The sequence below is a fragment of the Sus scrofa genome, chromosome 9 (assembly GCF_054392235.1).
Source record: "Sus scrofa isolate SSC_HxYL_T2T_F1_AM1 chromosome 9, Sscrofa_HxYL_maternal_Yorkshire_Landrace_v2.0, whole genome shotgun sequence".
Lineage (NCBI taxonomy): Eukaryota > Metazoa > Chordata > Mammalia > Artiodactyla > Suidae > Sus > Sus scrofa.
In genome coordinates this window covers 18,683,291-18,709,359 of record NC_139391.1, presented here as the reverse complement: position 1 = coordinate 18,709,359, position 26,069 = coordinate 18,683,291, and the positions used below count along the sequence as shown (strand labels likewise).

General features: G+C 38.9%; 1 protein-coding gene across 35 annotated transcripts in view; it reads left to right on the top strand.

Moving 5' to 3' along the window:
• DLG2 (discs large MAGUK scaffold protein 2) overlaps positions 1-26,069 on the top strand; it is a 1,974,117-nt gene that overhangs the window by 866,300 nt on the left and 1,081,748 nt on the right. The window lies entirely within an intron of this gene.

The following is a 26,069-nucleotide window of genomic DNA, read 5'->3' as shown; positions in this document are numbered from 1 at the left end:
TATGTGTTTTTTCCCATATAGGTTATTACAAACTATTGAGTAGAATTCCCTGAGCCATACAGTAGTTCTTGTCACTCATCTATTTTATAGAGTTGTCTGTATGTATTCCTCCCATCTTCCTAATTCCTGCACACACACCCCCCCCATGATTTCCCCTATGGTAAAAAGATAGCTTCTGAAATCTGTGAGTTTTTTTCTGTTTATAAATATTCTTTTGTATCATTTTTATTAGATGCCACTTATAAGTGATATCATATGATATTTGTCTTTCTCTTAGTTACTTCTCTCAGTATGATAATCTCTCACTCCTTCCATGTTGCTGCAAATGGCATTATTTCATTCCTTTTTGACGATTGAATAATATTCCTATACACACACACACACACACACACACACACACACATACACACGCACACACACGCACACACACAAACCCCATATCTTCTTTATCCATTCCTCTGTAAGTGGACATTTAGGTTGTTTCCATGCCTTGGCTATTATAAATAGTGCTGCGCTGCACATTGGGGTGCATATATCTTTTCAAATTATGGTTTTCTCTGGATATATGACTGGGAGGAGGGGTGCTGGATCGTATGGTAGTTCTATATTTAGTTTTCTAAGGAACCTCTATAGTGTCCTCCACAGTGGTTGTACAAATTTGCATCTCCACCAATAGTGTAGCAGGGTTCCCTTTTCTCCTCACGCTCTCCAGCATTTATTTTTTATAGACTTTTTGACGATGGCCATCCGACTGGTGTGAGATGCTACCCCACTGTAGTTTTGATTTGCATTTCTCTAATAATTAGTGATGTTGAACATCTTTTCATGTTTTTTTTAATTTTAATTTTAATTTTTTTTGACCATCTGTCAATCTTCTTTGGAGAAATGCCTATTTAGATCCTCTGCCCACTTTTTGATTGGGTTGTATTTGTACCTGTTTGCTCTTATGGTTACTCCTCTTGGTATATGTAAGGAACCACTGACCTTACCTTTAAGGAGCAGCCTTCTTTGACCATTGACTCTAAAGACATTTTTTTGCCATTGTACCAAGTGGTTAATGACAAGGTGAGGGCTCTATGCTTATTCACCTACAGAGAAGTCTTGACTTAAAGAACAAACAAAAACCTCAGAGTGACCAGTGCTTTAAATTTTCTCAAGGTATATATGAAACCCCTGCTTCCCAAGAGATAAAATTATTCCATTTTCAGAGAAACATTCTTTCAGATTTGAGCAAATAACTATAGAAAACATTATACAGTGTATATCGTGATTTCACTAACCTGCATTATGATTTTTTTTCTTCAAGCAAAATCTATTTTGTCCCTTAGCATTCCAGGTGAGCAAATCAAGGTAAGACACCTGGGAATTATTGAGCCAGGTCATCTGACTCTACATCCTAGGCTTCAGCTGCTTATATAATGATGAGACCTGTTCTTTCTTTTCTGAAAGAAGTTACAAAAGCTGTATTGGTTGTTTTTAGGCTACAGAATTTTCCTTTAGAAAGTTACAGCTTCAGTGAATATACTAAAAGAAAGACTTTCTATCCTCCTCCCATCCTGACCCTAAAGTAACTAGCATAGCCTCAGAAGTGCCAACTATAAACCCAGAGATGCCCAGAGAATCTACCTTAAAATGTGTTTAACAGATGTCTGTATGCTGAGGAAAAGGAATCAATTTAAGTGTGGCCAGAGTTTGAATAGAGTGGTGTTGAGTTTAGAATTCAGGATGTTTCACTCTCTTTAACCACTAGCTTAGACCATCTTCCTGAAGAGAAAAAAATTACCGTAGCATTATTTTAAGTACCATTCTTCTTCATGCACGTCAGTTCTTTGTATTCTTAAATAGCTAAATCAATCTGCAAGTACTCTCTGGGCGCTTTTTGATAGACAATGCAAAGCCTTTACTTTTCTTTGTATCATTTCTCAGGGCTATTACAAAGTTGCACACATTTACCAGCAGTTCAATGTACATTATGTGGAAAAAATAAAAGCACTCTCTCTTCCTCATCCTAACCAGCATGTCAATCAGTGAGCCTCCTTGTAGAGTGGGGGACCAGTAAGGTCCAGTCTTAACCAGTAAGACTCCCTGTAGATTGGGGGCCAGTAAGGTCCAGTCATGTTTTTTTCTCATTTTTAAAGGTTTTATTGAAGTATAGTTGATTTACAATGTCGTGATAACCTCCGCTGTCCACCAAAGTGATTCAGTTATACATATACACACATCCATTCTCTTTCAAATTCTTTCCTGACATAGATTATCACAGAATATTGGGTAGAGTTCAGGTGGAACAGTAGGCAGGTGTGTGGCCTCTCTCCCACTCTATTGTTGATGGACCCTTTTATTGTTTATTCCTGTCTGCTTGCCCACTTAATGGTAAGCAACAAAAAGGCCGCTATTCTTGGAGTTCCTGTCGTGGCTCAGTGGTTATCGAATCCGACTGGGAACCATGAGGTTGCAGGTTCAATCCCGGCCCTTGCTCAGTGGGTTAAGGATCCGGTGTTGCCATGCGCTGTGGTGTAGGTTGCAGACGTGGCTGGGATCCCACATTGCTGTGACTCTAGCGTAGGCCGGTGGCTACAGCTCCGATTCAACCCCTAGCCTGAGAACCTGCATATGCCGCAGGAGTGGCTCAAGAAAAGGCAAAAAGACCAAAAAAAAAAAAAAAAAAAAGGCAGGTATTCTCTATTATTCCCCCATGGTTCACTGAGCACTTAACACACTGTTTGGTATGTAAAAGGTACTCAGTATGAAAGTTTTAAAATCTGTGAATGACAGCAATAATTCATTTAAAGTGCCTGTCTTCCTGTCACCTTATGAAAGTTATCATTAGATTGAAACATATTTATTTTGACTTGATTTATACCCCAATATAAATTTATTCCTATGCAATTTAGGTAGGAAAAGTTTTATAAATGCAAAGTTGTAGGATTTGGGTTTAATTTACTATAAGAATTATTTTTCAGGGTTTTGCTCATTAATTGGGTCAATATGATGGCTGTCAATTTGAAATTCATTGAGTAAATTTTAGTAGTAATTTAGGAGTAAATATTTATAGTACAAGTTTCTGTAGCAACTAAAAAGGAATTAGTCTTTCTTAACACCACCCTACTACAGTTTCATTTTTTTTGTTTTGTCAAAAATTGACCTTTCTGCTTCTCCTAATTAGAATTGGTGTTTATTTAACCAACCCGTGTAGAATTTATTATTTGAAAGTAGTGTTTTAAGAATTTTATAAATATTGGACTAATTTAATGCTCATGATAACCCCATGAGTTGGGTAGTATCATTATGCATAGCAAGATTAAGCCCTCGTCTGCAGTCATCCAGCTGGGAAGAAGTAGAATGGAGCCAGGGTTTCCCACCAGGCAATTGGGCAGGTAGAGCCTTTTAAAATATGCTGCTTTGTGGAAAAAGCACCCATGTGGGCTAAGTCAAGGTCAGGCTAGTGTGCAGGGCACACTAAGTCTGGAGCGCCTGAGACTTGCTGACTCCCTGCTGGAAACATGCAGCTTGTTTCATCATTAGGCTTTGAGCTGGTTTAAGGTTGGATTCAGAAATTCACCTCCATAGATCAAAGTGAAGGGCAGCTGAGAAGAGCATCTCAGAGAGCAATCAATAGTAGCTAATCAAATAACAGTTATTGGGTGCTTTTTCTAGGTTAGGTACTATTCTAAATACTTTATGTGAATGAAAGACAGATTTCATCTTAACTCTTAAAAAAGGTATTATGATTATTTTCATTTTATATATGATTAAGGTGAGGCACAGAGAACCTGAATAATCTGCTGAAGAATGGACAGCTAAATGGCAGAATCTGGTGTTCCAATCCAGCTAGCCTGTATTCAAGGTCTGTACTCTTAATGGCTACATTGTTATGGTCTCAGAGAAAAGAGACCATAGATTGTTGCTCTTAAGACCCCAGATATACTTCACTCAGGATTAGCAATGGGATCCTGCTGTGTAGCACTGGGAACTCTTGTCTAGTCACTTACAATGGGACATGTAATGTGAGAAAAAAAGAATGTATACATGTATGTGTAACTGGGTCACCATGCTGTACAGTAGAAAAAAATATTTATATAAATAAATGATAAAAAAAAAAAGACCCCAGACAGCTCTGCCAGTTCAGCCTGTTTGTCTTGGTTTTCCACCTGTTTTCCCAAAGAGGAAAGTGATCACAAGTAAAACTCTTAGAATTAAAAGAGCTTGTAGGATTATCTGGAAAAGTAATAGGATACTTATCTGGGAAAGTAATAGGATGAGAGGTGATGAGGTGTGTCAGGATGGAGAGAAGGGGAAACCCAGGGACAAGGTGCAGTGAGCTTCCTAGGAGAGAGAGGTTTTCTGATTCCAGGACAGGAGTGAACATATCCGGATGGAAGAGCTCAGAAAGCAGGTCTGACTCTGTGGAGGGGCACTGGCATTGAGTAATCAAAAGCCCACCTGCAGCCCTGAATAGCAGACAGACATTAGCCTACAAATTCAGGAGCCCTGGCCTTGAGTGTCAATATTAGCCCTATGACTTCACTGGTGCCATGGAAATATTTGGTCAAATGCATCCACACTCACTTAAAAACCATGTGGTCAAGCAAAGCTTTATAGTAAATATCAGAATTGCCAATGTTATGAGTTAATAGCAGCTGTCGTTTGTTTATTTATAGAAGCCTTAATGATTTCTTGATTTTACAAAATAAACATAATCAAAAGGTCACTTTTTAGCAAAAAAAAAAAAGTATCTGGAATAGGCTACAATCATATCATCATTTTCAAAACATGAAGAAAAATATGTTCAGTCCAAAAAAATCAGGGAAACAAAAATTATAGATAGTTGAGCAAATTCCATAAATGATATTCTTTCTTAGATGATGGAGAATAAATTGCCAAAATGAGTAATGCAGTCTGGCATGCAGTCATTTCAATATGGGTTTATTGAAGGAGGAAGCTCAAAGAAATAAGAAGGAACTCATAACATGCTTGATAGAATAACTAAATTAAAAAGTCAAAGAGAGCTAATGACCTAAAACTGACTATTTTCATGCAGATGTGATCTGAGATCACACTAGGTTGCCTCAGATTTTCTCAGTGGTACTCAGCTTGGATATCCTTGAATGGTAATGGAAGTCCTTGAGTATCTTCAATATCCCAATGCTGGTCATAACATCCAACGAAGCTAATGTACACATCGTTTAATCCTGGAATTCCATTAGTGGAATACTGATGATATGTTGACCAGATGTTCTAAGTTACTGAACACACACACACATACACATGTGTGCATGTACAAATAGGAGAGAAATTGTTTCTCAAAATTGTAGAAGTCCTATGTTGTGATAAATTATGATGTCCCTAAAATATGTGGTGGCCTCTGTCCCTTCTAGTTCCCAATATAGTTCTAAGATTTAATTTAAGATAAATGTTACAATGCACAAAGTATGGGCATTGGAGCCAGACAAAGGGGTTTATGTGCCAGCTCCATCATTTTGTTATTTTTGATCTTAAGTGATTGCTCATCTTAACTTCTTTGAGTCTGAGTTTCTTCCCTTGCAAAAATGAGAATGATGCTTATTTGGTCAGGTTGCCATGAGACAGTGCCAGGGACATAGTAGATACCTACACAGCATTGATTTCATTTCTTCTTGCTCTCCTTTCAGTGGTGCTATTAACCATTGAATTTTAGTGAAAGTAAAATTACCTATGTGTATTTCCTTTTCACTTTTCATCTGGGACCAAGGACACACTTGGACCATGTAGGAGGTTAAACAAAGGTCACACCTGATGTACTTCATGAGGCTCTGTTCATTTTTATTACTCTTGTTGAAATGGCTTATCTGTAATCTGGCAATATTTCAAGACTATGGATTGAACAAGCTCATCTGATATGGAACCAAAATGAAAATGGAGGTGAAGGCTGTTAAATCAGAGACGAAATCAGCCAACCAGGCAAAGAGATTTCCATTCTATCTCTTTAAGGCAAACATAAGGTTGAGAAACGTAGATAGAACGCAATGTAGTTAAGAAAGGCACTGAAGTCACTACCACAGGCTAAAAGAGCTTCGTGTTGGCATGTCTTCAAGTTTTAACTTTTTCTAAACCTCACACAATTGTGGAGTTTTGCTAGGAAATCTGCCAAGAATCAAATGAATTTGTATCTCTTCCTTGTGCCATGTTTTGAAGAGCTTGCATTGTAAACCAAAAGCTTCATACTAAAAGTCATCTTGGGCCAAAGACTTCAGATCTAGACCAGAGTAAAAATCACAGACCACAAAGAGAGGTAAGATGTCTGGAAAGCAGTGTCTGGTACTTTTGCCTTTGGCATTTCTTTCCTCTGAATCCAAATTTCTTTCAATAAGAAGAGATGAAATCATCTTTCTCTGCCTGTTGTCTCCTTTAGCTCTCAAGCTGGCCTTACCCCTGCCCTTGTAGTGTTTGGTTTTAGATTTTCCTGTTATTTAATCACCTGCCCTTTCAGAGATCCATGTGAATTCAGTTTGGTTCCTACAGGCATTTATCAAGCCCCTTCTCTGTGTTAGACCCTATGGGAGGTACTGCAAATTCATCTTAGTCAGTGTCATAGGCACTGTTCTTGAGTGGCTCACTGTCTAGCAGCAGAGCCAGGTAATGAAACAGCCATTCAGTTCAATACAAACCATAATATGAGCTACGACAGAGATAGAAATCATGTACTGGGCTTACAGGAAAGAATTATCACATAGCCTGAGGATTTAAGTAACACTTCATAACCACCTTTGTAATCTTTATAAGGAAGCCTTTTGTAACCTTCTCCAGGTGGCCTTCGCTGACCCTCCTTGTGTCCTGTTCTCTGACCTTCAGTGCCCACTGGAGCTCTCTCTGAATGAGCATTTACTATACTTCTGTTAATTTGCCCATTCAAGTGGACATCCCTTGATATTAGAAACTATGTTTAAATTTCTTCTCCCAGTACCTTGCAATAGTAAATGACATATATTAGTTTCTTTTTTTTTTTTTCTTTTTATAGCTGCACCTGTGGCAAATGGAAGTTCCTGGGCGAGGGGTCAAATCAGAACTGTAGCTATGGCCTGTGCCACAGCCAAAGCAACACTGGATTCAAGCTTCATGGCAGCTTGTGGCAACCCCAGATTTTTAACCCACTGATTGAGGCCAGATGTTAAACTTGCATCCTCGCAGAGACAGCATCAGGTCCTTAACTCACTGAGCCACAGTGGGAACTTCATAGAAGTTTCTTAATAAATGTTAGTTATATAAATAAATGATTTGACTCTGTGAACTTAGGTTTAACTAATAAGTGTGTCAGGTGTGAAAGTGCAGGAAAGGCATTCCCAAACAGGAAAATGCTATTTCTAATGTCAAGAATAGTAAAAACTGTGATTTTTTTTTATAAGTATAGTTTGTGCCTAGAACTATGATGAGAATTTTCTGAACATTATCTCTAAACATCATAATAATTCTGCAAGAAAGAGGTTATTCTCCCTAATTCACAGAGATGAAAACCAAACTTCTAGGGGTCAAATAACTTAGCCAAGGATGTGCAACTGGTAAGTAACAGAATTAGAACTTAAAGCCTGATTTTCTTAACTTGACTATCATAGTTATGTTCCTGTCCATCAAGACTTATTAAACTTGCATGTGCAGAATATAAATTCCAGACATTAGGATCTGAGGGAGACTCTGGAGATTCCCAAGCAAAATGAATCGGCATGTTTTTATAGAAACATCTGGAGGTTTTGATGAATTCCATGATGTAGACATAATTAATAGTGATATCAGCCTCAAAGAGAAAATAGACTTCTAAAAGTTTGGGCATAAAAAAAGACAAGTTGTCAAGTATAAGTGTGTGTGTGTGTGTGTGTGTGTGTGTGTGTGTGTGCACGTGCACATGTGTACATGCATGCACACGTCTTGGATGTTATTTGGAGCACAATTTTGCTAATCCTAGTGGTTGTAATCATTTCTGGGCTACTTTCTCTAAAGGTCCAAAATATATATCTGAACTTTTGATTTTAACATACTGACACTGACACCTGCAACCCCCATAGCCATTCAGCGAATGCCTGCATAGCTCTTTCTTGGGCCTTTAGCCCAAGCAGTGTCTCTTAGACTTCCTAAAGCCATAGTGAAGTACACATTTCCTTGTTTTGTCATTAGCTTTTCACTGCTTCTCATTTGCTCTTTATTGAAGGGAAACTATTTACTGTTAATTGTTATTGCATATGGATTCCTGTGTGTAAAGAATATATGTGGAAAACCTTGAGGAGTTCCTGTTATGGTTCAGTTGGCTAAGGACCCAGCTAGTATCCATGAGGATGTGAGCTTGACCCCTGGCCTTGCTCTGTGAGTTAAGGATCTGACCTTGCTGCAGGCTGCATTCTAGATCACAGATACGACTCAGATCCAGTTTTGCAGCCATAGCTCCAATTCGACCTCTTGCCTAGGAAATTTGATATGCTGCAGGTGTGGCCCCAAAAAGAAAAAAAAAAAAGGAAAGAAAACCTTGACAGTATGTGGAACTGGCTAAGAGGACAGAGGGTAAAAGCAGATAAACCTGAATTCCAATCCTGGCTGCACCACTTCTCAAATATGACCTTAGGGGAGGGGGTACTGAAACCCTCAGCATCAGTTTCCTCATCTGTAAAATGAGAAAGATGGTAGAACTCTTGAAGGAAATAGTGAAATAATGTGTCTGAATACCTCTATAATGCCTAAAACATAATAAAGGTTTTTTTTTTAAAATCTTTGTTTTTACCTTCAAGTTAAGGTTCTAAACAAAATAATAAAAGGAAATGTGTAGCTGGAGGGAAAGAAGAGGAATAGCCCATACTTATATATTTATAATACAAACCATCTCTAACTAACAAATATGTATTAGGTATTAATGATGAGCAAGGTACTGGATGTGGGGTTTTCAGGTTAAAGGTCAAAGGTAGCAAAGGGCATCACTGCTGATTCCAGAGGAGGATGGGAACAGAGAAGGGCTCGCTGTGCAGTCCTCCTGAGAGAGGTAGCATTGGGCTTTCTGCAGATGGCTGTCCCGGAGTCTTTTTCACATGGGCTGCATCCAGGATGTGGGTTGAGATGGAACATGCTGATCTGGAGTCTTCACTTTCTGCTGCCTGGGGAGAGCCTCTGGATTGCTCCTATCATCCTCCTCTATCACCTCTTCATTGCCTTGTAGGTTTTGAGGTTTTTCAGTATTTTTCCATTTTCTACTCTGATGCTGTTTCATTAAAGGGCCTGTGTGAAGCAGACTGAGAAAAGAATGGGAGCTTCTAAAGCTCTTAAAGCTGGTGGGACACAACTTTGGCTCTTGTAGCTCACACTGCAAAACCCCAGAAGCAGCCAGGGAAGGAGAATGCCATTCGTTCATTCACTCAACGAATATTTTACTACTTTCTGTGCATCAGAACAATATCAAGTGAGATGAGATTTTTGAACTACGGAGGACCTCAGAGATCGTCTGAGACGAAGAGAGAACCAGGGAGATGGAGTGGCTGATCCAAGGCCATAGAGCTGACTAGAAGCAAAGCTAGACCTCAAACCCTGGTTTCTGAATTCAGATCTCCTGACATGTTGTCCATAGATGTTTTAATGCTTAAGCTGCAGATGCCTTAAGTACAAATGGGACAGCAGTGCAGAGCATTTTTGTTTTTATCTGTCTGTCTATCTGTCTGTCTGTCTATCTATCTATCTATCTATCTATCTATCTATCTATCTATGATTTTTAAGAGAATAATGGCTAAATGTGCCAATGACCCAGGCCTCCCCACTATACCATCTCAGTTTCTGAGATGAGGCAGCACACTGCCCTATGGTAACTTCCATTTTATTATCTTTGTATCTTTCCTATTTAGAGTTGCTTTTGTTATCCCACTTAATCTAAATTCACCAGGACCAAAACAGTTGAGAAAAGACCAGGACCAAAACAATTACCCATTCCCTGCATCCCAAAGATGGCCCTAAATTTGTATGTTTCTAGTAAATAGGTCTGATCTGTAACCAAACATCCACCCATCCATCTATTACTCAACAGCAATAATGAAAATGTAATGAACAGCTACTAACAGTTTCTGTGTAAATATATCATGAAGAATAAGAATCAGAACCTACCTTTAAGGAACTTATTTCTTAACAGATAATTACATTCTGGGTAAAAAAAAAATGCTGTGATAAGCTTTTATATAATTTTATGAGAGACCAAAGGACAGGCTTCTATTAGTACCTAAAAGACTGGGAGAGAGGAAGAAAAGGTGGACAAAAGAGTATTTTCTGAAGTTATGAATGAGTTGTGTCCTAATAGATGAGTAGGCGATATTTAGGTTTAAAAAATGTACAGCAGAGGTAGAGATATGTGGAAAGAGGAAGAATGTCCCAGACTTAGGGAAAAGAGGGAAAAAACAGGGGAGTCATGGTAATGGCCGCTAGTTTACTGTGGCTGAAATAAGGGGTCCATGGGAAGAGGAAGAACTGTAGATATTGTTGGGGGAAGATGTTGGGGCCAGATCAAGGACAAGCTTCATATAAAATGCTGACTCTGAATTTTATTCTAAAAACAAAAATGACTGAAGAATTTCAAACAGGGGAGTAATTCAGTCAATTATACATTTTAGAAAAATTATTCAAGCTGCAGTTTGGAGAACTGATTGGAAGGAATCCAGAATGATCATTGTTGAAGAGCCCCAGACTTTCTCTAAATGGATACACTGTTAATGTACCCGGGTCAAGAACATTCTTGATTTCTGTGTAGCCAGCCATTCTTTGGATCTCAAGATCAGAAGCTTATTTAAAGTTCTAGAAAATCGTGGACTTGGACAGTAGACTTGTGGTTGCCAAGGGGGAGGGGGAGGGAGTGGGGTGGATGGGAAGCCTGGGATTAATAGATGCAAACTATTGCCTTTGGAATGGATTAGCAATGAGGTCCTGCTGTGCAGCACTGGGAACTATGTCTAGTCACTTATGATGGGGCATGTTAATGTGAGAAAAAATAATGTACACATATATGTGTAACTGGGTCACTGCTGTACAGTAGGGAAAAAATGTATTGGGGAAATAACAATTTAAAAAAAAAAGGTTCAGGAGCTTGCTCATAGATGGAAAGCTGTGGAAATGTTACTAAAAAAATTACATAGTTAATGATTTTTGAAGAAAATGTCCATTTAGTCTACCATTTCATTTGTGAATCAGAATAGACTTATCCATATAGGAATCACCTGCAGTAAAACTGAAAGAAGTGGAAATCAGGAGTGTTGTTTATTCTGAGCTAGAAGGAACTTTGAAACATGACCAGATTTCTAGCAACATCCAAAAAGGTTAAAGGAAAATCCCAAACCACAAAGCCTAAAGCTTCAGTTATTAAATAATTTCAACATTTTCTCTTCAAGGATGGCTTAACTGGGTTAGAAGAATGCTCTGAAAATGTGCTTGGATAATCTATCCTCCGTGTTAGACGTGATCCACTTGATAGACATTGGAGCAGTTCAAACTTAAATCTGACCACAGGCCCCATTATGTCAAGTGTTCCTCTTAGCAACATTTGTAAAAGGGGATTGAATCTACATGTTCTAGGGTATCTTCCTTTTCAGAGAGCTTCTCTCTACTCTGGAGGGAAGTATTCTTTTTTTTTTTTTTTTTTTTTTTTTTTTTAAATAGGTCAGTTGACCTCAAAACTAGAAGATTCAATTGAAGTTCTTATTTCTAATTTTTTTTTCCTTTCAAACAAGATAAAATTACCTGTAATTTTAAAGACATTATTTTGGAGAGTGAGAGCTACCTCTGTGGAATGATCAATGAGAATTTGTCTGGGTCTGTCTTGGAAAAGAAGCAATTTTGACAGGATTTCCTGAGTGTCTGCTGTTCTTGATGACAGGTGCTAAGCTTTTGATAGAATGAGTTCCAAGTTCCGTATTTGAAGTCTGATATAAATATTTCAACACAGCAAACTTCTGTTGGCAAGTTGGCATTCAAGTCTTATAGTGGGCAAGGCTTTAGGCAAAATTGTTGCGCACGAGTAATAAACTCCTGCCAGTGGTTCCTGGAGGAACTGGGATGGGGCGTCAAAGAAAAGAAAGTGGAATAATATTTATTGAACACCTAGTATGCTAGGACAGTTTTCTTTTATTTAATTCTCATAATCCTAAAGAGCATACACTGTTAAAAGAATTTTATCAAGGATAAAAGTGTGTCAAAAAAGCAACTTGTCTAACAACATACACCTAAGAAATGTCAGAACGAAACTTGTGCCCAGGTCTGTATCCCAAGTCCATCATTTTTCAGCTATTTCATGCTACCTGAAATAGTACCAGCTGATACTCATTTCCCTGGTACCCATTTAAAAACTTTCTTTTGGGTGAAGTTATTTTGTTTCATTGTTATTGTTGTCTTTTTCCATGTATGTGTTGGGGTGTAGAGCAGCTGGTAATGAAGGATTGCCTATTGTAACATAAACTTTGACCTTGCAATTGGTTATGGTGTCCTGAGGCCCTAGGACACCTTGGAGCTCTAGGTTTCTCTGCTATGCCCCGCTTTCCCCTTGTTTGATCACTGTAACAGGTCTCTGAGGACACTAGTATGAGTAAGGCCGTACTGCTATCATACATATTAAAGGGATCTCTAACTCCTACACATGGTTTTCTCTACAATATACTTCATTCTTCTCCAAACTAATGGGACAATGTCAGAACATTTGATTATGTTATGTCCCATCTCCTTAACTGCCTTGTTACGTTCACTCACTTTGTTTTCATTCATTCATCAGGCGTTTCTTGATGAATTGAATGTCTTTTGTGGACCAATAACTGGTTTAGACTTGAGACAAGTAAGATTGAAGAAGAGAGAGTCCCTGCGCCGTAAGGAACACACACAACTTAGTGGATTGTTGACAGTGTTCCATCTGCCATTACTTTTGGTAGCCTCATTTACCATGAAAATGTCCCTTTTGCTACCCTTGGTACTCCATGATGATAGCAAATAGGAGGAACAAAATGTGTTTTTGTGCGATGAAGGCATTTGAGAAACGCCCAGACTGGCTTCGCAGGATTGGTTGCCATATTTCCTAAAACCTCAGACAAATCACACAAATAATAAAGAAGCCTTTCGGACTGACTTTATCAGTCACCCTTTATCAGAAAAAGAAGGAACAGTGAGAAGGTGTTGAAGACAACAGTGAGGCCAACTGCTGGAACTCCGCAGCTTCTTCACTCCCTCCATCCTGAGCGGGAATTGTTAGAATGTGGAGAGTTAAGCCATCAGAGTTATTCTGAACTGAATTTTTGATGAAAGAAAATTTTCCATAATGCATCACTCATTTAGAAGTAGTAGGTTAGCAATTATGTACAATGTCATCTCATTCTGAAGAGAATCAATACATGTCTCATATATTAAAAAAAAGAATCATACAGTATCAGTGATTATCTTTGAAAGTGGTATGCATTTATTTTTTAAATTCAGTTCGCTGTGAAGTTTCTGTAATAAAGCTGTTGCTGTTGCCATATAACAAATGAACTTTACTGTAGTTGAAAGATTGTTATCTAGGTCTTTTTTTGGCTGTGCCCATGGTCTGTGAAAGTTCCTGGGCCAGGGATTGAACCCGCACCACAGCAGTGACCCAGGCTGCTGAGGTAACACTGCGGGATCCTTAACCCACTATGCCACAAGGGAACTCAAAAAAAAACCTGTTACTTTAAAAAATAAAGGCCAGGTAGTTAAAAGCACTGCAATTCCAACACAAAATATACATGGATTAAAAATTAGATTGAAAACCATAGCAACAGCAAGAGCTATCTAAAACCTAACTTCTGGGCACAGAAGAGGGATGAAGAAACTCCTCCAAACAGTTTTTAAAGGACCCTGCTGCCACTTCGGAATCATTTATTCAGACGCTTGTCCTTTTTTTTTTTATTTTTTTTTATTTTTTGTCTTTTTGCCTTTTCTAGGGCCGCTCCTGAGGCATATGGAGGTTCCCAGCCTAGGGGTCCAATCGGAGCTGTAGCTGCCGGCCTATGCCACAGCCGCAGCAGCACGGGATCCGAGCTGCGTCTGTGACCTACACCATAGCTCACTGCAAGGCCGGATCCTGAACCCACTGAGCAAGGCCAGGGATCGAACCCGCAACTTCATGGTTCCTAGTTGGATTCGTTAACCACTGAGCCACGACGGGAACTCCTCTGACACTTGTTCTTACGGTCCTTCTCCTTACTCTATGAACTATGAGGAAGTCACTGGGTCTGTTGAAGCTGAATGGACGATGTGTGCATATAGCATGGCTTTGGTCGGGGGGTGGCACTGAGGATGTTTGCTGGGTCAGTAAGGGAGAGGGTGGAGGGTTGTCATGCCTTCCTTGAGGCTGGCAGCCTTCTCAGGTAGAACGAGACACCTGACTGTGTCTCTATGTTACCCCAGTTGTCCCAGGAGACAACAACCGACTGAGAGGGAGCTTTGTACACACAGTAACTGTAAATGGTTGGGAGGTGTTTTGTTTTATTTTTGCTTTAAGACACTGTGTCTTGGGAGGTTATGAGCAGAAGGCGTGAGGAACTTCACCTCCTTTTCCTCTTCCTCCCTGTCTCCCTCCCTCTTTCCTCCCGGCTCCTCCCGGCTCCCCCTGTCTCCCCGCCCCCAGCTCTCGCTGGAGCTTTTCCTCCCTCTCTGTTTTTCTTCTTTTTCCTTTCTCTCCTTCTCAACCATACGCTTCCTTCTACAGGCTCTGTGTGTGTGTGTGTGTGTGTGTGTGTGTGAGCACCTACTTTGTCAAGTTGTGTTAGGTACCTGGGACACCAGCAGATGAGACAGACCCAGTGTCTCTCCATAAAAAAAATAGAGAATGACAAAAGCGTTGTCAGAATACTTGCTAGATTTTAGAACCTGAGAAAGAATTTGAAATCTTTGAAATTTTTCGCACGAAGAGAAACTTTTCCAGGCACTTCTGCCAGTGTGATCAAATGAAGTCAGCAGTTGAATCTCTCATTTGGCCTCTAGGAACTGTCAGCTTCGAGAGCTGGAAGGGGTTGTCATCTCCAGTGACAGCCCCCAGCCTTCCCACAGCTGCTCCCCAAAGCAGGCCAGTTTTTCCTATCCCGTGTGAATAAGGAACAAAGGGGAATTGTTTCCACTTGGAAATAATTTGTTAATAATGTCATGGTACCTTTGAACTCTAAGCAGTCTCATGTGGTTTTTTAAATAGTTTTTACACAAGGGTTGGGACAGAGGGGCTTGTTTTTAAAGGTCAACTATCCTAAGTAAAACTGGCTATTGGATCTCGGGAATTATGAGATTCAGGAAAAGACAGAGCAAAGGTGACGCTATAATTAACAGGCAGTTGCAGGAAAGGAAGGATTCGTGCTGTGCAGTATGTAATTTGGAAACCAAATGTTCTTGTCAGAGAAACCTGGCCTTGTGCAGAAAGCTCTGAGGGCTGTTCCAAACAAATGGACTGAGGAAACCTGTTTTATGTGCTGGCAAACATCAGTCACCTGTTCTCTTTCTGTTTGATCACAGCCAGACCATTTGTTATTTCATTCAATTATTCAGCGAATAATCACCACCTATTCACCAGGCATGTTGCTGAGTAGAGAAACACAAAGATAAACAATTAAAAAATCCTTGTCCTCAAGTAGGTCTCTATTTTATAGAGGAGATAGGCAAGCCAACTGACATCCTTGTCCCCCGACCCCTAATCAAATGACTTCTGAGACAGAAACTTACATAGGTCCCCACAAAGCAGAGAGGTGAAACTCTTCAAATTGCCCAAGAGTTTGGAGAAAGCTCCAGAGAAAGGCTCAAAGTATATCCAGAAAGACCAACCAAGGTGAACCTGGAGGGGAGAAGTATTCTCAGCAAAAGATGTAGCATAAGCAAAGGCAGGACGATGAGCAAGTACCCATCAAATTCAAGGAAATGTACATGGTTCATACATTAAGAATGCATGATAGAGCCAAGATTGGTGGAAGAGAAGATGGAGCAAGAGATATTTTAGGAGAAATGGAATATAGCCAAGTTAATTAATTGTTATATTGAAAGAATTTGAAATCAACAGTTTGTTCACAGGTCAATTTTGTTAAGAAGGGTATAATCAAAATCCCTCAAGGGTGGAGGTTATACAATGTTTTCTTTGGCCAGCATTGCCATACTGCTTGACATATGGGCACCCAATAAATGAAGGCCTTGGAATAATCAGAGAATAATCCTTGGCAATGTTGAATTATTGATGCTAAAAGAGGGAGGAAAAAATTTAACAAATAAGTGATCTAGATATAGAAAAAAAAAGGAGGGAGGTGGAGAGAAAGAATATCGAGCTCTTGCCACCAGACCCTGTGTTAGGAGATATACGTATATTAATGATAATTAATATTCACAATAGCTTCATAGGAATATATATATATATCCCCATTTTTCAGAACAGGCATTTGAAGCTTTGGGAAGTCAAGTAGTTAGTTTACCATGGTCACATAGCTGATATATGGCAAGAAGCAGGATTCAAACTTAGGTCCGCTTCCTCTTCAGCCTGCATTTTTACTTTCAGGTACAAACCTTTACTGAGATTTCTGCTGCAGAGCTCTGGGGAGAATGCTGTAAAACATGTTCATTTAGAATACTAGAATAATATGGAAGTACACAATCAGGTGCTAATTTAATTTTTCTAGTAAATCCTATAAATTCTGTAAAAAGTTCAGAGAAATGGAGTTGAACCTTAACTCCCCCCCCCATATTTTGTAGGTCTGAGGAGCTTTTTATATTTACGTATTTTTTATATTGAACTTAATGACTGGTAAATGATACAGGAAACAAAATTAATGAATAACAAATGAGACTGTTGAATAAATGACTGTGCGTAGTCTGTGTTTAAAGCAAATGTTTCTGAAGTTGCCAATGTTACACCACTGTGTTCTGGATATTTTAAATGTGTAGTGGACGACTGGTTTGGCCTCCAAAGAGCATGAGAGCATAAATATAACAAACGTGGAGAAGAAGGTGCTTCTAGAGCATTGCTTAGGAAACCTCGGGGAGTACCAGTTTGGGCTTCCTGCCCTGGTATCTGCCTTTCTCCTTTTCTGCCAGTTTCGAGCTGGCCTCCTATTTCCATAACCTGAGCCATGTTGCTGGTTTTCTAAGCAGCATCTTTTTCATTTTTTAGGGTTTATTAGGATGTGATTTTTTTTTCCTTCTTTTTTTTTTTTTTTCCCTCTCAATTTCCTAGGCCAGAGTATTTTTTTCAGCCTTCTGTGTCATAAAGCTCTGCTGCCTTCAGACCTCTGAGTCATGGGCAGGGACTGAAGCCTCCAGCTTTCCGCCCCAGACCCCACATGCTTCCAAGAGCGCACATTTGCTGGATGAATCAATGGTGTGGAGGAGGATTCCTGATAGGCTGGACCTTCCCACTGCTGAGCGGGCTACCCGTGGCTTCCCTCCCACCCCAGGCTTCAAAGGCCAGAAGCGCTGTGTTTCAAAGTGAAGAGAGATTCTGCCCAGGACTTTATTGCCAACGGTACCAAAGATAAGGGCTCCCCGCAGAAAACAGTCTGCCTCCTACTCCCCACAATGTAAATTTGGAAACTGGTTATGAGTTATACATGTGTGCTTTTAAGATCTCCTGGTACAGTTGAAAGGGGGACATGTTATTTAATATGGGGGCAAGACACCTGCTTTATATATTCATAATACTAAAGATAATGCATCTAAAGCACCCAAACCAGGCCCTAAGTAATTGATCCTCAGCAAGTAACAGCACTCATCATCATAATTATTACCAAACAGATGATGGTGATGAAGACAAGGAAGAGTATATTCTGTGTTTGACATCTAATTCTTTATTCCCAGCCTAAAGCTTTTACTAAGTTTCTCATTTAAAATGTAAGGGGAAAGAGAAAATGTTGATATGATTAGTGGACTGTGTGATAGTACAACTGTGATTATTCTATTACGCTCTTATAGTCTAAATCAACATCTAGCCTTTCCAAATTACTTTTTTTTCCCCGCATGGTAAAGTGTGGTCTGGCTCATCATGGGAAGAGTGCAGAGTTTAATGAATTAAGAAAAACAGTCAAAACTTTAGATAACTGCATACTTGTCTGCGTACCGATGTTTTTAGGAAAATGTCTGCCGTCTTGAATCCGAAGTGAAGGTAATCTAGGCCAAAGGTGTTTCTCCCTGAAGTTTTTATTACTTTCATCTTTTCCTTCCAATAGAAACGGGGTGTGTCTTTGAGTTGGAAGATCTATTTTGAGGGTCATAAGTTTGTGTTCTCAGAGTACCCGGAAGTTATGCGCAGGTGCTCTGAGAAGACACCCCAGACTTAATTCGATTTCTAGGTGACACTTAGAGAGTAACCTTGAGTAGGGAAAGTACATAATTAGCCCAGTCTTGATGGGAACTAGTCATAAGTGATACAGAAGCATCTTGTACAGAAAAAGTGGAGCAGACAGTTTTGTAATTCAGCCAAGTTGCTGCTTCCTCTTTCTAGTGCAGTTGCTAGGAATGAATAAAAGCGACTCTGGTAAGGAGTGGTTTCTGTTGAATGGTGTCTTGGGGACATGCAGTGGCTTCAGGGGGTTGATATTAAACTTTAGATTTGTAATCTCCAAATTGTTAAAGGCTTTTGACTTGGATGAAAGAAGGGCCCCTTCTTGGGGGTAAGTGTATTGTAGGAGAATTGTATTATATTCTCAAGATGTCTGGGTCAGAGGGAGTATATATCCCATTTGAACTACGATGGTCACTGGAAATGCTAATGATGATTACAAAGCAGGATGCCACAGGGAAGATCTTGTTGAGCAAATCTGTAGTCCTTAGTGTCTGTCTCTGTCAAGTGGGAATGACAATGTGAACCTAGTGGGATTGTGACAAAGAACAGTGCTTCGCGTGATAGACCTCATTCGGTGTCTGAGCAGTATGTGCTCCGTACGTGGCAACTCATGGGAGTTATGGCCACAGTGGTCCTTCTGATACTTGTGCTCATAGTGATAACAATAAACATAATAGAAATAAACTAATAACAACCAACTGTTTTATGTTGACTGAGTGGGAGGAGGTGTTTTAAAGCTTTATAACCATCATTTCCATTAGGGAAATAGCCCTTGGAAGTAAGATGCTATTATTATCCCATTTTAGAATTACTAACAGATACAGTGGTGGTAGCAGTGATGCTGGTAGTATTAATAGCAGGAATATTATAATGCCATTCCTACTGCCTTAATAGTATAGACATAGGCATAGTACAAAAAGCAAATTGACCAAGCTCTTTAGAAAAGCAGTCTAGGAGTTCCTGCTATGGCACAACGGAATCAGCCATGTCTTGGGAGCACTGGGATGTGGGTTCAGTACCTGTCCTGGTGCAGTGGGTTGAAGATCTGGATCTGATCCCTGATTCCTGACCCAGGAACTCCATATGTTCCAGGGCAGTAAAAAAAAGAAGGAAGGAAGGAAGAAAAAAAGAAAGAAAAGAATAAAAGAAAGGCAGTACAGTTCTTAAAACTTCAATGTTGTCTATTGATCTCTTTCCCAAATCTTTGACCCAAGTAGAAGAACTGCAGCTGTGAATATGTAGCCATAGCCACATTATTCAAATGTTATCTGTCATAGTTCACCATTATAGTAAGTATCTGAACAAATACGCCTCAAGTGTCTACTGTGTTTTAAATACTCAGCTAGGCACTGAGGATCCAAAGAGGAGTCAATCACAGTCCCTGAACTTGTTTAGGAACAAGGGACGAAGAATGATGGGTAAGTGGAATATAATGCAGTTTGAGATGCACGGCAATATGGAGTTAATTGTGCCATCACAGAAAGTAAAATGTTTCTGTTGTGAGGGAAAGGCCATTTATATACCACAGTGGTTGGAAAAAAGCCAGACTATTTCAGATTGGTCTAGTCATTTGAACTGGGTATATTAGCATGACATTTCTTTATTAAATACTGTGTGTATCCGTTATGTTAAAAACAGATGAGCAAGATAATCATCATCGGAACAATGTACATAGGGAAAATTCCTAAGGATTTTCTGGATGCAAGTGATGTAGGGGGTTTAGAAAATGAGATTTGGAGTCAGAAGCTCCTTGATTATCACTAAGTCACTCCAACTCTGATTTTCTATTTTCTCATCTGCCCAAATGTAATAATATTCCTGCTCTACCTTTGCCTTACTTTTAGAGATTTAAGTGCTATATGAGCCAAGAAATGCTATAAAAGCTTGAAAGTGGTATATAACCACTACTTTTTGTTATATACAGCTGAAAAGATCAGGGAGGTTTAAGTGGAAAGACTTCTCCTTAAATTGAACTTTAATGGTGGGATTTGGATAGGGAGAGGAAGAGTTTGTGTTGAGAGATCAGAAATTCCTTTTGTGAAGGAATAGTCTTCAGTGATCCTTCTTTCTGTAGTGGAGGAAACACCATAAGCAAATACATGTAAGTAGGGAAGCTCAGGACTAAGTTGAGATATATCTAGTCATCGGTAAGAAGCCACTCAACAGTAAGCAAAGGGGCAGCATAACCAAAGATCTCTGTTTTGGAGAATATTCTGCTTATAGTTGATAGGGTGCTCTGGAAATCAAAGAGACAAAAGAGCAAGTGAGTTAGGAGGCTAGAGCTAATAACTTGGTTGGAGGCTGTAGGAGTTGAAAGGAGAAACTGTGTGTGAGAGGTATTTCAGGGGTAGACCATCCAGAGATTGTTTTATCTCTCAGTTTCCTCTGATACCATGATGGCCAACAGATGTGAAGAACTTTGAGGAAGTATTGTAGTGTTCGATAGCCTCCATTTCTTGTAAAATAGAGCTGTAACACAACATTCAAAGCTTTCCATGTTCAGACCTTGATCTGCCATTTGGAGCTTTTAATTAATTCTGTGCTATTGCTACAAGCACATCATTCCTCATTCTGTGATCATGTCTAATATTTTCTTTACGCCACTTCCTCTGCCTAGAATACCAGATCTACACACACCTTTGCTTTAAAACCTCCCCCCTGGAGTATCCCCTCAATCCCCAGCAGTTAGAGTTCCCGTCTCCTTCCTTGAGGCAGCTCACATGTGGGTACCTTCATTAGCCAAAATAAATATAGGTTAAGAATTAGGATTTATTTAGTAATAACTACAGATGTGTAAAGTTTTCAATCCGCCATGGGATTAGATTCTTAGGAAGGACTCTAATACCTTTTGGATTCCGTATTCAAGAACACTTGTCATCAGACTGATCCCACTCGCAAAACCCATATCGTGAACCTGTTCTTTTGTCAGAGCATGCCATGAAGTCACACACACCGTCAAGAAAGACTATTTCTGGTGACAAACTGAAAATTATACCAATTTATCTATCAAAGTTAGACAAAAAAGTCATTCAGGATAAAGATGCCTCAAAAATATCAATATTTTTCTCTGACACAAAGGAAGATACTTCTCTGCCTTCAATCATGCTGGCTTTTCCAAAGGTTGCTTTTGTAGCAAAATCCCTAAATATGAAAGAGCCCCTTCTCTGAAGATAGACCATTAAGTGGTAAATGACATCAAACTATGCCCTCTGATGTGTGGTGTGGCAAAAGGGGGTCCCTACCTTTTCACTTACTGTTGGCCTGTTAAGAGTGTAATAGCAGCTTCAAATTGTTCTATTAATATACAATTCAACAAGCAACTTCCTGTGTTATAGGTTCCTTATACTTCTTGGTAGGTAATTGGGGTTTTTCCAACACTGTATGTATAGTTTTCAGCTTGATAGTATTCTAAGCATGCCCCCCCCACACCAAATAAATTATCCCACATGCACACACTGTCATTCTCATACTGTTCCTAGGTCGCAGTTACTGCCCATATTTTTGATGAGTCTAAGATCTACAGCTGCCCACTTGGACTGACCTTCACTTTTGTCCAGCTAATTGAATATGCTTATTAGTAGGAACTAACCAACTGGGCAGTCAATTAGCCAACAGCCCCTGCTTTTTGTGCTCTTCCAAATTGCTTATGTACTTATTTCCCATTTAGCAGATGTGAAATGTCATTGAATTATTTTACTTTACTTACTTTGCATTTTCTGGATGCAGAGTAGTGTTGAGGATCTTTTAATATGTTTATTTAACCTTCATATTTCTGTTTCTTATAAAATAACAGTTTGATGCTGTTTTCCTTTATTTTATGACATTGCCTTTTTCCTTATTTATTTATATTTATATTTTATAATCTTTTTATTCTTTTAAAAAACATTTTATTAAAGTTTAATTGATTTACAATGCTGTGCTAATTTCTGCTGTATGGCAAAGTAACCTAGTCATACATATATATACATGCCCTTTCTTACATTATGTTCCATCATGTTCTATCCTAAGAGACTGGATATAGTTCCCTGTACTATGTAGTACAACCTCATTGCTTATCCATTCTAATTGTTCTAGTTTGCATCTTCTAACCCAGACTCCCAGTCCATCCCACTTCCTCTCCTCTTGCCCTTGACAACCACCTCTTTTCTCTATGTCTGTGAGTCTGCTTCTATTTTGTAGATAGGTTAGTCTGTGCCATATTTTGGATTCTACATATAAGTGATATCATATGGTATTTGTCTTTCTCTTTCTGACTTAGCTTCACTTAGTATGAGAATCTCTAGTTGCATCCATGTTGTTACAAATGGCATTATTTTGTTCTTTTCTATGGCTGAGTAGTATTCCATTGTATATATGTACCACATCTTCCTTATCCCTTCATCTCTAGATAGACATTTAAGTTGTTTTCTTGTCTTTGCTCTTGTGAATAGTGCTGCAATGAACATAGGAGTGCATGTATCTTTTTGAATCATAGTTTTGTATATGCCCAGGAGTGGGATTGATGGATCATATGATAGTTCCATATTTAGTTTTATGAGAAACCTCCATACTGTTTTCTGTAGTGGTTGTACCAATTTACATTCCCACCAACAATGTAGGAGGGTTCAAAGTGGAAACATTTTAATGCAGATTTTGATCACATTGATGTCCTGCTTAAAATCCTCCAGTAGCTCTCAGGTTTAAGTACGGTGTCTTTAGCAAACATATTAAGGCCACAAGATCATCTCTCTTCTCACCTCTCTAATCTTCTCTCCCTCTACTTACCCATATGAACCTTTACTCTTTTTTTTATATATATAATTATTTTTTATTTTTTTCCATTATATCTGGTTTACAGTGTTCTGTCAGTTTTCTGCTGTACAGCACAGCGACTCAGTTACACATACATATATGCATTCTTTTTTCTCATATTATCATGCTCCATCAGAAGTGACTAGACATAGTTCTCAGTGTTACACAGCAGGATCTCAAAAAAGGAACAAAATAATGCCATTTGCAGCAACATGGATGGAACTAGAGACTCTCATACTGACTGAAGTAAGTCAGAAAGAGAAAGACGAATATCATATGATATCACTTATATCTGAAATCTAATATATGGCACAAAGGAACCTTTCCACAGAAATGAACCTTTACTCTTTTATACCAAAATCTTTGCATGCTCTTGAATAACACACCTCTTTTCTTTTCTTTTTCTTTTTTTTTTTTTGCCTTTTTGCCTTTTAAGGCCTCACCTGAGGCATATGGAAGGTCCCAGACTAGGGGTCAAATTGGAGCTGCAGCCACCAGCCTACACCAGAGCCATAGCAATGCAGGATCTGAGCCGTGTCTGTGACCCACACTATAGCTCAGGGCAGTGCCAGATACTTAATCCACTAAGTGAGGCCAGGGATCAAACCCACGACATCATATATCCTAGTCAGGTTCATTTCCACTGCACCAGGGAAATGAACTGGGGCTCCTCTTTCATTGCTTTTGTCTATATTTTTTCTTTTTTCTTTTCTTTTTCTTTTTTTTTTTTTTTTGGTCGGGTTTGAAGAAAATACAATTTCTTATTTATTCCTCTTTCCAGTGCATAACACTTAGTGATCAAACATGCTAATGTCATCGTCAGTTCTGAAGGCTTTACCAGAATACCATAGTCTGGGTAGTTTATAAGCAACCAAAAATTATTTCTCACAGTTCTGGAGTCTGAAAACTCCAATATCAAGACACTGACAGATTGACTCTCTGGTGAGAGCTGGCTTCCCCTTTTATAGATAGCAATCTTTTTGTTGTGTCCTCCTGGCAGAAAGAGCAAGGGAGTTCTCTGTGGTGGCTCTTCTATAAAGGCACTAAACCTATTCATGACGGCTCCACCCTAATGACCTAAGCATCTCCCAAAGGCCTCACCTCTGAACACCATTACATTGGGGGTTAAGAATTTTGGAGAGATGTAAACATTCTATCTATGGCAGAAAGGTTACCCAAGAAAGTCCTGGCTTTCTTCTCCAGTTTTCCCAGGTTAATGATTAACAGTACACTTTGGTTTTCCATAGTGCCCACTTTGGATAAGGAATTTCATGGTCACCTTAATAATATTGTATATTTGTTAGATGGATGGAAATGTAAAAGAAAGGGAAGGAAAGAGGAATACTTGGAAATGGACAATGAGCTCGGAATCCCCTTTCTAACATTTCTTTGTAAAAGTTAACTGCTTTGTGCTTTCATTTACTCATCTGCAAAAAAAAAAAAGGAAACTATTCCCCATCAACTTCAACATGAAGTTAACCATAATAACAACTCTAATGTCCTAAGTTTATGTAATTATTTAGATTTCCTAAGCACCTTCACAAATTTAATTTCATTTATCTTCTAATGATAGTGCGAGGTAATGGCCATTTCCAGACTTTTTTGAATTAACACTCTAGGTGATCAAGAACGGTAGTTAGTGGGTGTTCATGGTTGTGACTGTTTGCTTTTTGTCTGTATTTATTAAAAGTCTACTATGTGTAAGGTGCCTGCTTTAGGTACAGAGTTATATTTAATGTGGCTATTGAACTTATCTAGTGAAACTAAAGCTACATTTATTTTTCACTGGTTTCTCCACTCCAGAATTACAGTCATGACACCTAATCCCTTCCATGTTATGCAACTCTCACCCACAGCAATTAGAAGTGACAGAACAAATCAATGGGGGAATATTCTGTTGAACAGTATCTTCCTTATGAATTGGGCGCTTGCTTGAATGCTTGGTTGAGTAATCAAGTGTGGCTTTCACTTAAGAGTTCAATCAGTTATGTTTACTTCCTTCTTATTGGATTAACTCCTGAAAAATGAAGAACCATGGCAGGGCTCATATGGCTACTTGGAAAGTCCTGTGAAACAGCAGATGTGGATTACAGCACAATTGATTTAACCCCTGTAGCTGAATTGATTGTCCAGATGGTGAAAATGGCAAGACAGAATAACAGTGATCATTATACATCTCTCACTGTATAGTGCTCTACATCTTATAATATACTTCACTCGCATGATCTCAAAACTTGTTAAGTAGATAGGAAGGGATTTTAGAGATAAGGAAACAGATTGGTAATACAAAAAAAAAAGTGATTAGTTAGCACTTGTCAGACTCCAAGCTAAATGGTCTCCCTGACTACAGTTTACCTCCTGACATCAGATTGTTCTAAATGCACATTTAACCTACTTTCTCTATTACATAAAATCTATTCCTCTACATTGATATAAGTTAAAATTTAAGCACTACAGTATTTGTCACAGGTAACTCATGATCTGGATCCTCCTTGACTCTCCAACTTTAATTTTCATCATTTTTTATTTTACTCTTTTTTCCTTTTACCCACCCCAGCACAGGTGTGTGTCTGTCAGGCTTTCACACTATTCCTTCTGCTTGCTTAAGTTCAGTGCCAGCTCATACATTACCTGCTTTCTAAAGCCTTTGCTGACCTTCCTTGCTTTTCCCCAAAGAACTTTTTCCCTGGTTTCCCCACTCTCTACAGATGTCTATCAAAAAAAATAGCACTTTAAAAAAAATGAATCTACTTAACTGAACTCACTGCCCGTTTGTTTCTGCTTTGCTAGCATCTGGCAGAATTCCAGTCACATAATAGGTACTCAACACATATTTATTGAAAAAATTAATACATGAATGAATAATATATAATGCTACCTCACTTGATCTGAAACCATTGTTATGTATTCATAGTTTTTCACAGTTGATCAGATGATTTCATGCCTCTTATTCCATCTGACCACGGAAATAACACAAGATGCAGAGGCA